This window comes from Nerophis lumbriciformis, linkage group LG21, assembly GCF_033978685.3.
Source record: "Nerophis lumbriciformis linkage group LG21, RoL_Nlum_v2.1, whole genome shotgun sequence".
In the NCBI taxonomy this organism is placed as follows: domain Eukaryota; kingdom Metazoa; phylum Chordata; class Actinopteri; order Syngnathiformes; family Syngnathidae; genus Nerophis; species Nerophis lumbriciformis.
In genome coordinates, this window is record NC_084568.2 from 31,224,770 (window position 1) to 31,238,919 (window position 14,150).

Genomic DNA, 14,150 nt, shown 5'->3' on the forward strand with positions numbered 1-14,150 from the left:
TCAATATTAGTGTACTATTGGCCACTAGAAGGGACCAAAGTAATCTGAAAAAATTGTGGCTTTGCCAAATCGCCAATTTAGATTTTTTTTCTATGCATATTCTACAAATTTCTGGTCATAAATTAGGCTTTTTCAAGAAAAAAAGCTAAAAAAAAATGTATATATCGATATTAGTGTACTATTGGCCACTAGAAGGGACCAAAGCAATCAGAGCATGCTGTTTAGTATCGTGGCCACTGATTGGCTCAGCCTCAGGCAGCATTAATATATTGAATTCAAAAAGTGTTAAGGTAATAAAAGTGTTATTTTATATCTATATTGCTCTCATAATGTTGAAAAACATATTTAATAAGGTTGTTTTTTATGTTTTATTGATGACAATATTGGGTTTAAATGAGTGATTTCTACTTGGTACTTTTTCTGCAAAAATATGTCTCAAAAGTCCAACATTTTTGCCTTTTTGTGTTTTTTAGTGATGACATCACAGAAGAGATTACCTGTGACCATAGCCACAGAATTTTTTAATTTTATTTACAGTCGTCCCTCGCCACTTTGCGCTTCAATATTGCGTCTTTGCCAATTTTTTGTTGTTTTTTCTATGCACATTCTACAATTTTCTGGCAAAAAAATTAGGCTTTTTCAAGACAAAAAATCTAAAACAATATATAATAAAAATATCAATATTTGTGTACTATTGGCCACTAGAAGGGACCAAAGTAATCAGAAAAAATTGCGGCTTTGCCAAATCGCCAATTTTATGTTTTTTTTCTATGCATATTCTACAATTTTCTGGTCATAAATTAGGCTTTTTCAGGAACAAAAATTAAAAATAGAATACAAATATCAATATTAGTGTACTATTGGCCACTAGAAGGGACCAAAGAAAATGCGGATTTGCCAAATCGCCAATTTTAGTTTTTTTTTCTATGCATATTCTACAATTTTCTGGTCATAAATTAGGATTTTTCAAGAAAAAAAAGCTAAAAAATGGAATAAAAGTATCAATATTAGTGTACTTATTGGCCACTAGAGGGGACCAAGCCAATCAGAGCATGCTGTTTAGTATCGTGGCCACTGATTGGCTCAGCCTCAGACAGCATTACTATGTTAGATTAAAAAAAGTGTTAAAGTGCTATTTTATATATAGAGCACTCTCATAATGTTGAAAAACATATTTAATAAGGTTGTTTTATATGTTTTATTGATGAACATATTGTGTTAAAGTTACCGATTCTTACTTCCGTGAAAATGTATTGATTGCGATCATGTCCGGAACCAATTAACTGCAATAAACAAGGGACGACTGTAAAACAATTCTGAATTGACTCATCATTTTCAAGGATCAATTTTTAAAAACACATTTTTTCAAAAACATGTTTTATTTATAACGATTCTGGATCGATTGGGGAATTTTAAGAAAATACTTTTTTTCTTATGACATCTCTGTTTATGTCAATCATGTTTTGAAAAGTTTTTATTATTATTATACCAAAAATACTATTTGTATTATTTATTTATTGAAAGGCCCAACATAATTTCCCACTTTTTTTTTATTTACTTGAAACAACTTTTATACTTTTTAAATCATGCTTGAACCGAATTGATGCATATTTTGTATATTAATAATAATTAATAGTAGTTAAAAAATAATAATTAATAATAATAATATTTGTATATTATTGTATATTTTGTATATTATATTATACTTTTACGGAATATGTCTTTGTGCAAAATAACAAATTGAACACAATCAAAACATAAATGAGCATTTATTCCTGATATGTCAAAGGAAATGTGCCTTTACGCTCTTACCAGTGACAGAGCAGGAAGGGGCTAGGAATACGTTTGTCAGTACGTGTACAGTAAAAAGTAGTTTAGACTTGTATTTTATACTGTACGACCTCCATTTTTGTTCCCACATTGACCGAATTGTACCAACACTTTTTTGCAAATCCAGTTAGTCTACATTTTCAAATGTATGAAATATAATAATACATTAATATGTAATAAATAACTTCATAGAGAATAACAATGTAGAGTAAATATAAATGACTAATGAAATGAATTAATGAACATTTGACATCATTTACTTTTATCCAAGACTGTTAGCAATTAGCAATTCAGTCACCTTTTTTTCCTCAAAGTACTGGCACTCGCAACTTTCTTTGGCCCTCTTTTTGTAGCATACCTTCATTAAAAATTGTTTCCTCAACGGAGAACAACTTGGAAGCCGACCAGTGTCAATATGAAGACATTTAAATCACTCTATCGCAATAGTCACTGGAGAGAAAAAAAAAAGGCCATTTGGAAATGGATCATAATTATGCTGCAGAAAAGTGGGCGCCATTATCCAAATATGCTCTTAAGTATAATCGTCGCTTATAACTGTTTTGTTTTTTGTTTTTTTTCTAACGGTTACGCACATTTACTGCAGCTGCGGACAAAAGTCTTGGGTCAGTCAGGTGCTGATTTTCTTCGATATTATGGACGATGCTGGGAATAGAGAGAAAGCAAGAGCCCGGACCTCAGCCTCGTCAAACACCATTTGGGATGATATATTGAGAGCCATGCGAGAGATGTCTCTCACTCTGAAAAAAAAGATTTGTTAGATATTTTCTTAGACCCGTGTGCTCAGCGTGTCACTGTTTGTGTTCATCCGGACCACAGGATGCGGAGACAGCAGGCAAGGGGCAGGTAAGAGAACCCTTTAATAGGGAAAACAGCACAAAAATAGTGCAGGGGAGTGCACAAAAAGCCACAATGCATTTTTTTTTTATTCATAAGGAGCCTCCTGATTGACTGTCCGGAAACATAGGTGCAAGATTGTGTTGGTCAGGATCCTGAGGATGCAGCGCAGGTCAAAATGTATTTAGTGTTGAAACACAGAGGAATAGTGCAGCAGGGAAGTGCACGCGAAGCATAAACGCTTGACGAGAGAACGCAAGGCGGCAAAACACGACGACGATACGGACCCGTGTGATGAGTGCGAGCTTAACATTCACTGTTTAATCAGCAGTATTTGGTGTTGCGGTTTGTGTTGATCTGGAGTCCAGGATGCAGAGGCAGCAGGCAAAGTGCAGGTTCAAATAACCTGTTGTTAGGGAAAACACCACAAAATAGTGCACAAATAGCAACGATGCGCAGGACGCACTGTTAAGGTCCAAAGCAAATTGGCATGAAGAAACCTCCTGATTGGCAACCAGGAACAGGTGCGTCCTGATTGCCAATTAGGGGCAGTTGACAGGAGAAAGTGGCAAATGGAGGCAAACAGAAAATGGAGACTAAATTAGGAGTGTTGGACGGGAAATAAAACAAATAGAGGAACGTCCAAAAACAAAGTTTAAAACTGTTATGACAGTGTGCAAGGATTTCCAATTTAAAAAATAGAATCTTGTAGCTCGAAGACTTCTATGGAAATGCAAGAACCGAGACTCAGATTTCCCTCGCCCGGACGCGGGTCACCGGGGCCCCCCTCCGGAGCCAGGCCCGGAGTTGGGGCACGATGGCGAGCGCCTGGTGGCCGGGCCTGTCCCCATGGGGCCCGGCTGGGCACAGCCCGAAGAGGCAACGTGGGTCCCCCCTCCAATGGGCTCACCACCCATAGCAGGGGCCATAGAGGTCGGGTGCAATGTGAGCTGGGCGGTAGCCGAAGGCAGGGCACTTGGCGGTCCGATCCTCGGCTACAGAAGCTAGCTCTTGGGACGTGGAACGTCACCTCGCTGGGGGGGAAGGAGCCTGAGCTAGTGCGCGAGGTAGAGAAGTTCCGGTTGGATATAGTCGGACTCACCTCGACGCACAGCAAGGGCTCTGGAACCAGTTCTCTCGAGAGGGGCTGGACTCTCTTCCACTCTGGCGTTGCCAGCAGTGAGAGGCGACGGGCTGGGGTGGCAATTCTTGTTGCCCCCCGGCTCAGAGCCTGCATGTTGGAGTTCAACCCGGTGGACGAGAGGGTAGCTTCCCTCCGCCTTCGGGTGGGGGGACGGGTCCTGACTGTTGTTTGCGCTTACGCGCCAAACAGCAGCTCAGAGTACCCACCCTTTTTGGATTCACTCGAGGGAGTACTTGAGAGTGCTCCCCCGGGTGATTCCCTCGTTCTACTGGGGGACTTCAACGCTCATATTGGCAACGACAGTGAAACCTGGAGAGGCGTGATTGGGAAGAATGGCCGCCCGGATCTGAACCCAAGTGGTGTTTTGTTATTGGACTTTTGTGCCTGTCATGGATTGTCCATAACGAACACCATGTTCAAGCATAAGGGTGTCCATATGTGCACTTGGCACCAGGACACCCTAGGCCGCAGTTCTATGATCGACTTTGTAGTTGTGTCATCGGATTTGCGGCCTCATGTTTTGGACACTCGGGTGAAGAGAGGGGCGGAGCTTTCTACCGATCACCACCTGGTGGTGAGTTGGCTGCGATGGTGGGGGAGGATGCCGGACAGACCTGGCAGGCCCAAACGCATTGTGAGGGTTTGCTGGGAACGTCTGGCAGAGTCTCCTGTCAGAGAGAGTTTCAATTCCCACCTCCGGAAGAACTTTGAACATGTCACGAGGGAGGTGCTGGACATTGAGTCCGAGTGGACCATGTTCCGCACCTCTATTGTCGAGGCGGCTGATTGGAGCTGTGACCGCAAGGTAGTTGGTGCCTGTCGTGGCGGTAATCCTAGAACCCGTTGGTGGACACCGGCGGTGAGGGATGCCGTCAAGCTGAAGAAGGAGTCCTATCGGGTTCTTTTGGCTCATGGGACTCCTGAGGCAGCGGACAGGTACCGACAGGCCAAGCGGTGTGCGGCTTCAGCGGTCGCGGAGGCAAAAACTCGGACATGGGAGGAGTTCGGGGAAGCCATGGAAAACGACTTCCGGACGGCTTCGAAGCGATTCTGGACCACCATCCACCGCCTCAGGAAGGGGAAGCAGTGCACTACCAACACCGTGTATGGTGCGGATGGTGTTCTGCTGACCTCGACTGCGGAAGTTGTGGATCGGTGGAGGGAATACTTCGAAGTCCTCCTCAATCCCACCAACACGTCTTCCTATGAGGAAGCAGTGCCTGAGGAATCTGTGGTGGGCTCTCCTATTTCTGGGGCTGAGGTTGCTGAGGTAGTTAAAAAGCTCCTCGGTGGCAAGGCCCCGGGGGTGGATGAGATCCGCCCGGAGTTCCTTAAGGCTCTGGATGCTGTAGGGCTGTCTTGGTTGACAAGACTCTGCAGCATCGCGTGGACATCGGGGGCAGTACCTCTGGATTGGCAGACCGGGGTGGTGGTTCCTCTCTTTAAAAAGGGGAACCGGAGGGTGTGTTCTAACTATCGTGGGATCACACTCCTCAGCCTTCCTGGTAAGGTCTATTCAGGTGTACTGGAGAGGAGGCTACGCCGGATAGTCGAACCTCGGATTCAGGAGGAACAGTGTGGTTTTCGTCCTGGTCGTGGAACTGTGGACCAGCTCTATACTCTCGGCAGGGTCCTTGAGGGTGCATGGGAGTTTGCCCAACCAGTCTACATGTGTTTTGTGGACTTGGAGAAGGCATTCGACCGTGTCCCTCGGGAAGTCCTGTGGGGAGTGCTCAGAGAGTATGGGGTTTCGGACTGTCTGATTGTGGCGGTCCGCTCCCTGTATGATCAGTGTCAGAGCTTGGTTCGCATTGCCGGCAGTAAGTCGGACACGTTTCCGGTGAGGGTTGGACTCCGCCAAGGCTGCCCTTTGTCACCGATTCTGTTCATAACTTTTATGGACAGAATTTCTAGGCGCAGTCAAGGCGTTGAGGGGATCCGGTTTGGTGGCTGCAGGATTAGGTCTCTGCTTTTTGCAGATGATTTGGTCCTGATGGCTTCATCTGGCCAGGATCTTCAGCTCTCACTGGATCGGTTCGCAGCTGAGTGTGAAGCGACTGGGATGAGAATCAGCACCTCCAAGTCCGAGTCCATGGTTCTCGCCCGGAAAAGGGTGGAGTGCCATCTCCGGGTTGGGGAGGAGATCTTGCCCCAAGTGGAGGAGTTCAAGTACCTCGGAGTCTTGTTCACGAGTGAGGGAAGAGTGGATCGTGAGATCGACAGGCGGATCGGTGCGGCGTCTTCAGTAATGCGGACGCTGTATCGATCCGTTGTGGTGAAGAAGGAGCTGAGCCGGAAGGCAAAGCTCTCAATTTACCGGTCGATCTACGTTCCCATCCTCACCTATGGTCATGAGCTTTGGGTTATGACCGAAAGGACAAGATCACGGGTACAAGCGGCCGAAATGAGTTTCCTCCGCCGGGTGGCGGGGCTCTCCCTTAGAGATAGGGTGAGAAGCTCTGTCATCCGGGGGGAGCTCAAAGTAAAGCCGCTGCTCCTCCGCATCGAGAGGAGCCAGATGAGGTGGTTCGGGCATCTGGTCAGGATGCCACCCGAGCGCCTCCCTAAGGAGGTGTTTAGGGCATGTCCGACCGGTAGGAGGCCACGAGGAAGACCCAGGACACGTTGGGAAGACTATGTCTCCCGGCTGGCCTGGGAACGCCTCGGGATCCCCCGGGAGGAGCTGGACGAAGTGGCTGGGGAGAGGGAAGTCTGGGCTTCCCTGCTTAGGCTGCTGCCCCCGCGACCCGACCTCGGATAAGCGGAAGAAGATGGATGGATGGATGGAATCTTGTAGCTATGTTTCCTGTTGGCAATCAAAGGCACCGGATGCCAGTTTACATTTAACATTAACAGTGCTTCCTGTGCATTGTTGCTTTTTACCTAAAAATGCATTGTTGCTTTTTGTGCACGTTTTTACCCGCACCTCGTCTGCTGTCTCTGCATCCTGGGGTCCACATCGACACGGACCGTAACACCACATACCACTAATTCAACGCTGAAAAGCTAAAACACGTGTCACCATACAAGAATGGTGCACCTATGTTTTAGAAGACTTGATGTAGGTCATTGATCGGATCAAGAAACAGGCGAGGAGGGGCAGCGATGACAAACAGGAAGTGGGAAAAAATAAGACAGAAAATAATGCAAAACACAGGAAACTAATAATAAAGTTATTGGTAATAATTTGGCTCACTGACAAAGAGCTTGACAGAGATGTTTTCCACCTGCACTTTGCCTGCCGTCTCTGCATCCTGGGTTCCACGTCCACACAGACCGCAACACAAAATACCACTAATTTCACGCTGAAAAGCTAAAATACTCGGAAAACTGAGCCACCATACAAGAATAGTGTACCAAAGTTTTAGAAGACTTGATGTAGGTCATTGATCGGATCAGGAAACAGGTGAGGAGAGGTAGCGATGACAAACAGGAAATTGAAAAAATAAGAGCGTGATACAGAAAACTAATAATAAAGTTTTGGGTAATAATTTGGCTCACTGACAAAGAGCTTGACAGAGATGTTTTCCACCTGCACTTTGCCTGCCGTCTCTGCATCCTGGGGTCCACGTCGACACAGACCGCAACACCAAATACCACTAATTTAACGCTGAAAAGCTAAAACAGGAAGTGAAAAAAAAAGCAAAATACAGTAAACTAATAATAAACTTCTTGGTAATAATTTGGTTCACTGACAAAGAGCTTGACAGAGATGTTTTCCACCTGCACTTTGCCTGCCGTCTCTGCATCCTGGGGTCCACGTCAACACAGGCCGTAACACCAAATACCACTAATTTAACGCTGAAAAGCTAAAACACTCGGAAAACTGAGTCATCATACAAGAATGGTGTACCTATTTTTTAGAAGACTTGATGTAGGTCATTGATCGGATCAGGAAACAGGTGAGGAGGGGTAGCGATGACAAACAGGAAATTGAAAAAATAAGAGCGCCAGACAGAAAATAATGCGAAATACAGGAAACGAATAATAAAGTTCTCCGTAATAATTTGGCTCTCTGACAAAGACCTTGACAGAGATGTTTTCCACCTGCACTTTGCCTGCCGTCTCTGCATCCTGGGGTCCACATCGACACAGACCGCAACACCAAATACCACTAATTTAAGGCTGAAAAGCTAAAACAGGAAGTGGAAAAAAACAATGCAAAATACAGGAATAATAAAGTTTTGGGTAATAATTTGGCTCACTGACAAAGAGCTTGACAGAGATGTTTTCCACCTGCACTTTGCCTGCCGTCTCTGCATCCTGGGGTCCACGTCAACACAGGCCGTAACACCAAATACCACTAATTTAACACTGAAAAGCTAAAACACTCGGAAAACTGAGTCATCATACAAGAATGGTGTACCTATTTTTTAGAAGACTTGATGTAGGTCATTGATCGGATCAGGAAACAGGTGAGGAGGGGTAGCGATGACAAACAGGAAATTGAAAAAATAAGAGCGTGAAACAGAAAATAATGCGAAATACAGTAAACTAATAATAAACTTCTTGGTAATAATTTGGTTCACTGACAAAGAGCTTGACAGAGATGTTTTCCACCTGCACTTTGCCTGCCGTCTCTGCATCCTGGGGTCCACGTCAACACAGGCCGTAACACCAAATACCACTAATTTAACGCTGAAAAGCTAAAACACTCGGAAAACTGAGTCATCATACAAGAATGGTGTACCTATTTTTTAGAAGACTTGATGTAGGTCATTGATCGGATCAGGAAACAGGTGAGGAGGGGTAGCGATGACAAACAGGAAATTGAAAAAATAAGAGCGCCAGACAGAAAATAATGCGAAATACAGGAAACGAATAATAAAGTTCTCCGTAATAATTTGGCTCTCTGACAAAGACCTTGACAGAGATGTTTTCCACCTGCACTTTGCCTGCCGTCTCTGCATCCTGGGGTCCACATCGACACAGACCGCAACACCAAATACCACTAATTTAAGGCTGAAAAGCTAAAACAGGAAGTGGAAAAAAACAATGCAAAATACAGGAATAATAAAGTTTTGGGTAATAATTTGGCTCACTGACAAAGAGCTTGACAGAGATGTTTTCCACCTGCACTTTGCCTGCCGTCTCTGCATCCTGGGGTCCACGTCAACACAGGCCGTAACACCAAATACCACTAATTTAACACTGAAAAGCTAAAACACTCGGAAAACTGAGTCATCATACAAGAATGGTGTACCTATTTTTTAGAAGACTTGATGTAGGTCATTGATCGGATCAGGAAACAGGTGAGGAGGGGTAGCGATGACAAACAGGAAATTGAAAAAATAAGAGCGTGAAACAGAAAATAATGCGAAATACAGAAAACTAATAATAAAGTTTTTGGTAATAATTTGGCTCTCTGACAAAGAGCTTGACAGATATGTTTTCCACCTGCACTTCGCCTGCTGTCTCTGCATCCTGGGGTCAAGGTTAACATAGACCGTAATGCCAAATACCACTAATTTAACCTCTTAAGGCCCAAGCTGTTTGTTTACATGCTTTTTTTATTTATCTTTGCTATTTGGGCTTATTGGACCCTAATTAGAACAAAAACTAAGAAACATCTTTTGATATGATGTATTTAGTCCATAAGTACACAAACGTGTACTTAACGTGTAGTGACATGCTAATTTTTATTTTTACTTTTTTTTTTTCCAAATTCAATGTACAAACCCCGTTTCCATATGAGTTGGGAAATTGTGTTAGATGTAAATATAAACGGAATACAATGATTTGCAAATCCTTTTCAACCCATATTCAATTGAATGCACTACAAAGACAACATATTTGATGTTTAAACTCATAAACTTTATTTTTTTTTTGCAAATAATAATTAACTTAGAATTTCATGGCTGCAACACGTGCCAAAGTAGTTGGGAAAGGGAATGTTCACCACTGTGTTACACGGCCTTTCCTTTTAACAACACTCAGTAAATGTTTGGGAACTTAGGAGACACATTTTTGAAGCTTCTCAGGTGGAATTCTTTCCCATTCTTGCTTGATGTACAGCTTAAGTTGTTCAACAGTCCGGGGGTCTCCGTTGTGGTATTTTAGGCTTCATAATGCGCCACACATTTTCAATGGGAGACAGGTCTGGACTACAGGCAGGCCAGTCTAGTACCCGCACTCTTTTACTATGAAGCCACGTTGATGTAACAGGTGGCTTGGCATTGTCTTGCTGAAATAAGCAGGGGCGTCCATGGTAACGTTGCTTGGATGGTAACATATGTTGCTCCAAAACCTGTATGTACCTTTCAGCATTAATGGCGCCTTCACAGATGTGTAAGTTACCCATGTCTTGGGCACTAATACACCCCCATACCATCACAGATGCAGGCTTTTCAACTTTGCGCCTAGAACAATCCGGATGGTTCTTATCCTCTTTGGTCCGGAGGACACAACATACACAGTTTCCAAAAACAATTTGAAATGTCAGACCACAGAACACTTTTCCACTTTGTATCAGTTCATCTTAGATGAGCTCAGGCCCAGCGAAGCCGACGGCGTTTCTGGGTGTTGTTGATAAACGGTTTTCGCCTTGCATAGGAGAGTTTTAACTTGCACTTACAGATGTAGCGACCAACTCTAGTTACTGACAGTGGGTTTCTGAAGTATTCCTGAGCCCATGTGGTGATATCCTTTACACACTAATGTCGCTTGTTGATGCAGTACAGCCTGAGGGATCGAAGGTCACGGGCTTAGCCGCTTACGTGCGGTGATTTCTCCAGATTCTCTGAACCCTTTGATGATATTACGGACCGTAGATGGTGAAATCCCTAAATTCCTTGCAATAGCTGGTTGAGAGGTTTTTCTTAAACTGTTCAACAATTTGCTGACACTTTTGTTGACAAAGTGGTGACCCTCGCCCCATCCTTGTTTGTGAATGACTGAGTATTTCATGGAATCTACTTTTATACCCAATCATGGCACCCACCTGTTCCCAATTTGCCTGTTCACCTGTGGGATGTTCCAAATAAGTGTTTGATGAGCATTCCTCAACTTTATCAGTATTTATTGCCACCTTTCCCAACTTCTTTGTCACGTGTTGCTGGCATTAAATTCTAAAGTTAATGATTATTTGCAACAAAAAAAAAACATTTATCAGTTTGAACATCAAATATGTTGTCTTTGTAGCATATTCAACTGAATATGGGTTGAAAAAGATTTGCAAATCATTGTATTCTGTTTATATTTACATCTAACACAATCTCCCAACTCATATGGGAGCAGTATAAGTGTCCATATGTCGGCATAAGACCCCAATTCAGTAATGTACACAATTTTGGAAATAAGAGCTAAAAGGTGCTGTCCACGCATGTGGCCACTAAGGCCTTGAAAGGTTTTAACGCTGAAAAGCTAAAACAGGAAGTGAAAAAAAGTATGCAAAATACAGTAAACTAATAATACAGTTCTTGGTAATAATTTGGCTCACTGACAAAGAGCTTGACAGAGATGTTTTCCACCTGCACTTTGCCTGCCCTCTCTGCATCCTGGGGTCCAGGTAAACACAGTACGTAACAGCGAATGCTGGCAATTAAACAGTGAATGCCAAGTCTGTACTTGGCACACGGGTTTTTAAAAAAAAACTGTTGCTGATGAGGAACCATCAGAGGTCACCAGGTTGTGCGGTCCGCACGTAGATACGCTGTTGATGGCAATCTATGTCCCGCCATCACGTAGCTGGCGTGTCGTCAACGTAGGTCCCAATTAGCGGCGTGCTGGTCTGATTAACCCCAGAGGGAGTTGTATCATGTAAGGACAACACAAAGCCCTTCTTGTGCGCACAGAAAAGGAGTTTGTGGGGTTTTTTTTTTTTTTTGTGGGAGATTTTAGGATTAAAATCTCAGGGCTGTTAGTCGGGCCTGATTTGGCGGTTGGCGTAGCAAAAAGATGAAAAACAATAATTCTGGAGAAAACACCCCCCGCACCCCCATCCCCTTTTTTCCTGGACCCCCACCCTTTTCCCCTCTAAACGCCACCCCTTGATGCAGGGGCTGCAACCCCACCCCATCCTGCACACTCCCCTCCTCCGTCAGCACTCAAGACACTTGCTTTTTGTGTGGAAGTGGGCGAACAATCCTGTCTGTCTTCCCCCCCCCAACCACCCCCCCCCAAAAAAAAAAAAGTAAGGCAGCGGGGAGAGCGATCGAGGAGTAAAGCCTGCAGGGAGATTGGTCCAACGAGGCGCGCAGCCCCCGGTTATAAGTCCTGGAAGTGGGAGTGCACGCTCGCTCCGACCCTCTGCTCCAGATACCTGACCAGCACCATCAGCAGGCTCCACTTTTTTGAGCTTTTCTCCCTCAGTTCGGGTGCTGGTTCTGGACCGCTTGAAGAAGAAGAGGAGTCACATCCCCCCTGGCCAAATCACTTTTAAATAGATGGACTTGTTTTGCCGCTTTTCTGCCGGAGACACACGCGTCCGCTGCACCTGCGCTTGAATATTTGTGTGTTTCTGGGACTGACTGAAGGTTCCTGGGTCCACAGACGGGTTTTGGGTCTTGATGGGAGACACACATGGCTGAAGAAGGGAGGTAGAAGACCAGATCCGCTGTGAAGAGCACCTCCACCCCTCCAGTGCAGCCTCTACACTCCAAGGTAAGCACCTTCGTTTCCCTCCTTCCACTCCATCCTGTCGCTTGGTCGCATGTGGCCCCGAGCAGGAAAAGGGGGGGGGGAACATCCCGGAGTGGGGGGGGAAAAAAATGTGGAAGTTAAATAAAAAAATCGAAATAATGGATCGCAGATTTTAAAAGTTGGGAGTTTTTTGTCTGGCCTCGATGTCAAGAGCAGGGATTCTCAAACTGGGGTACTGGCTTGGTGCAGGGGTGTCCAAAGTGTGGCCCGGGGGCCGTTTGCGGCCCGCGGACTGAGTTTTGTCGGCCTGCTGCATGTTGTTGGAGAAAAAAACCCAGTAAGAATGTAGGGAAAAAATATGACAAAAAAGATGACATTTTTAAACTAATAATGAATCATATATTTGGTGTCACCTCACATATAAGACAAAGTTGTGTCTTTTAATAAATATATATGTGTATATATATATGTATATAAGTATATATGTATGTATATACGTGTATAATATGTCTATATATGTATGTATATGTAAATATATGTATGTACATGAGAATATATATATATATATATATATATATAGGTATATATATATATATATATATGTATACATATATATATAGGTATATATATATATATATATATATATATATATATATATATATATAGGTATATATGTAGGTATATATGAATACATGTATGTATATGTTAATGGGTATATATGTATACATGTATGTATATATGTATACATGTATGTATATATGTATATGTATATATGTGTAAATATGTATACATGTATCTGTATATATGTGTGTATATATGTATACATGTATATGTGTGTATATATGTGTATATATGTATACATGTATGTATATGTATGTGTATATGTACCGCATTTTTCGGAGTATAAGTCGCACCGGAGTATAAGTCGCACCTGCTGAAAACGCATAATAAAGAAGGAAAAAAACATATATAAGTCGCACTGGAGCCCGGCCAAACTATGAAAAAAACTGCGACTTATAGTCCGAAAAATACGGTCTATATATATGTGTATATGTATACATGTATGTATATGTGTGTGTGTATATATATATATATATATATATATATATATATATATATATATATGTATATGTATGTGTGTGTGTGTGTGTGTGTGTGTGTATATATATATATATATATATATATATATATATATAGTATTTTTTAAATAAAGAGATACAAACTAAAAAACCCGGATCTAAAATATTAAAAACTCATAAAGTTTTTTGTTTTTTTTTAAACAAAAATTATGAATAATGTTTACTTATAAATTAATCAACTTGAAAAAATACAACAATAATAAACACTGTTAAACGGGTAACCTATAATTAATATTTTCATACAAGCGGAAATTTTGACAAACTAGATTATGCAGTTACACAATTGTAATAATATCATTATTATTATTATTATTGTTATTAAAACTGTAAAAATGTGGGGAAAAAATAGCAAAAAATCATAAAGTAATGAGAAAACTAATAATGAATAATATATTTAGTCACCTCACATATAATACAAACGTGTGTTTTTAAATGTATACATCTCTTTAAAAAAAAAATAATAATAAATAAATAAATAATTAAGATGCCAATGAAACACCCCTGAACTAAAATATTAGAAGATCTCAGGGGCAAAAAAAAAAAAAATTAATAACATTTACCTATGAATGAGTTCATTTGAAAAATAAAACCATAATAAACAC

General features: G+C 42.4%; 1 protein-coding gene across 3 annotated transcripts in view; it reads left to right on the forward strand.

Annotated features, from left to right (window-relative positions):
• The window catches only part of col8a2 (collagen, type VIII, alpha 2), a 378,648-nt gene that overhangs the window by 256,801 nt on the left and 107,697 nt on the right, over window positions 1-14,150 (forward strand). The window contains exon 3 of one of the 3 annotated variants that reach the window (XM_061982451.1): window positions 12,320-12,430. The exons of 1 other annotated variant lie outside the window; for it this stretch is intronic. The gene's annotated coding sequence lies outside the window, so the exon portion shown is untranslated. Of the gene's footprint in view, window positions 1-12,006; window positions 12,431-14,150 lie in introns of those variants that run through there. One more of the 3 variants, XM_061982452.1, reaches the window with a different exon arrangement.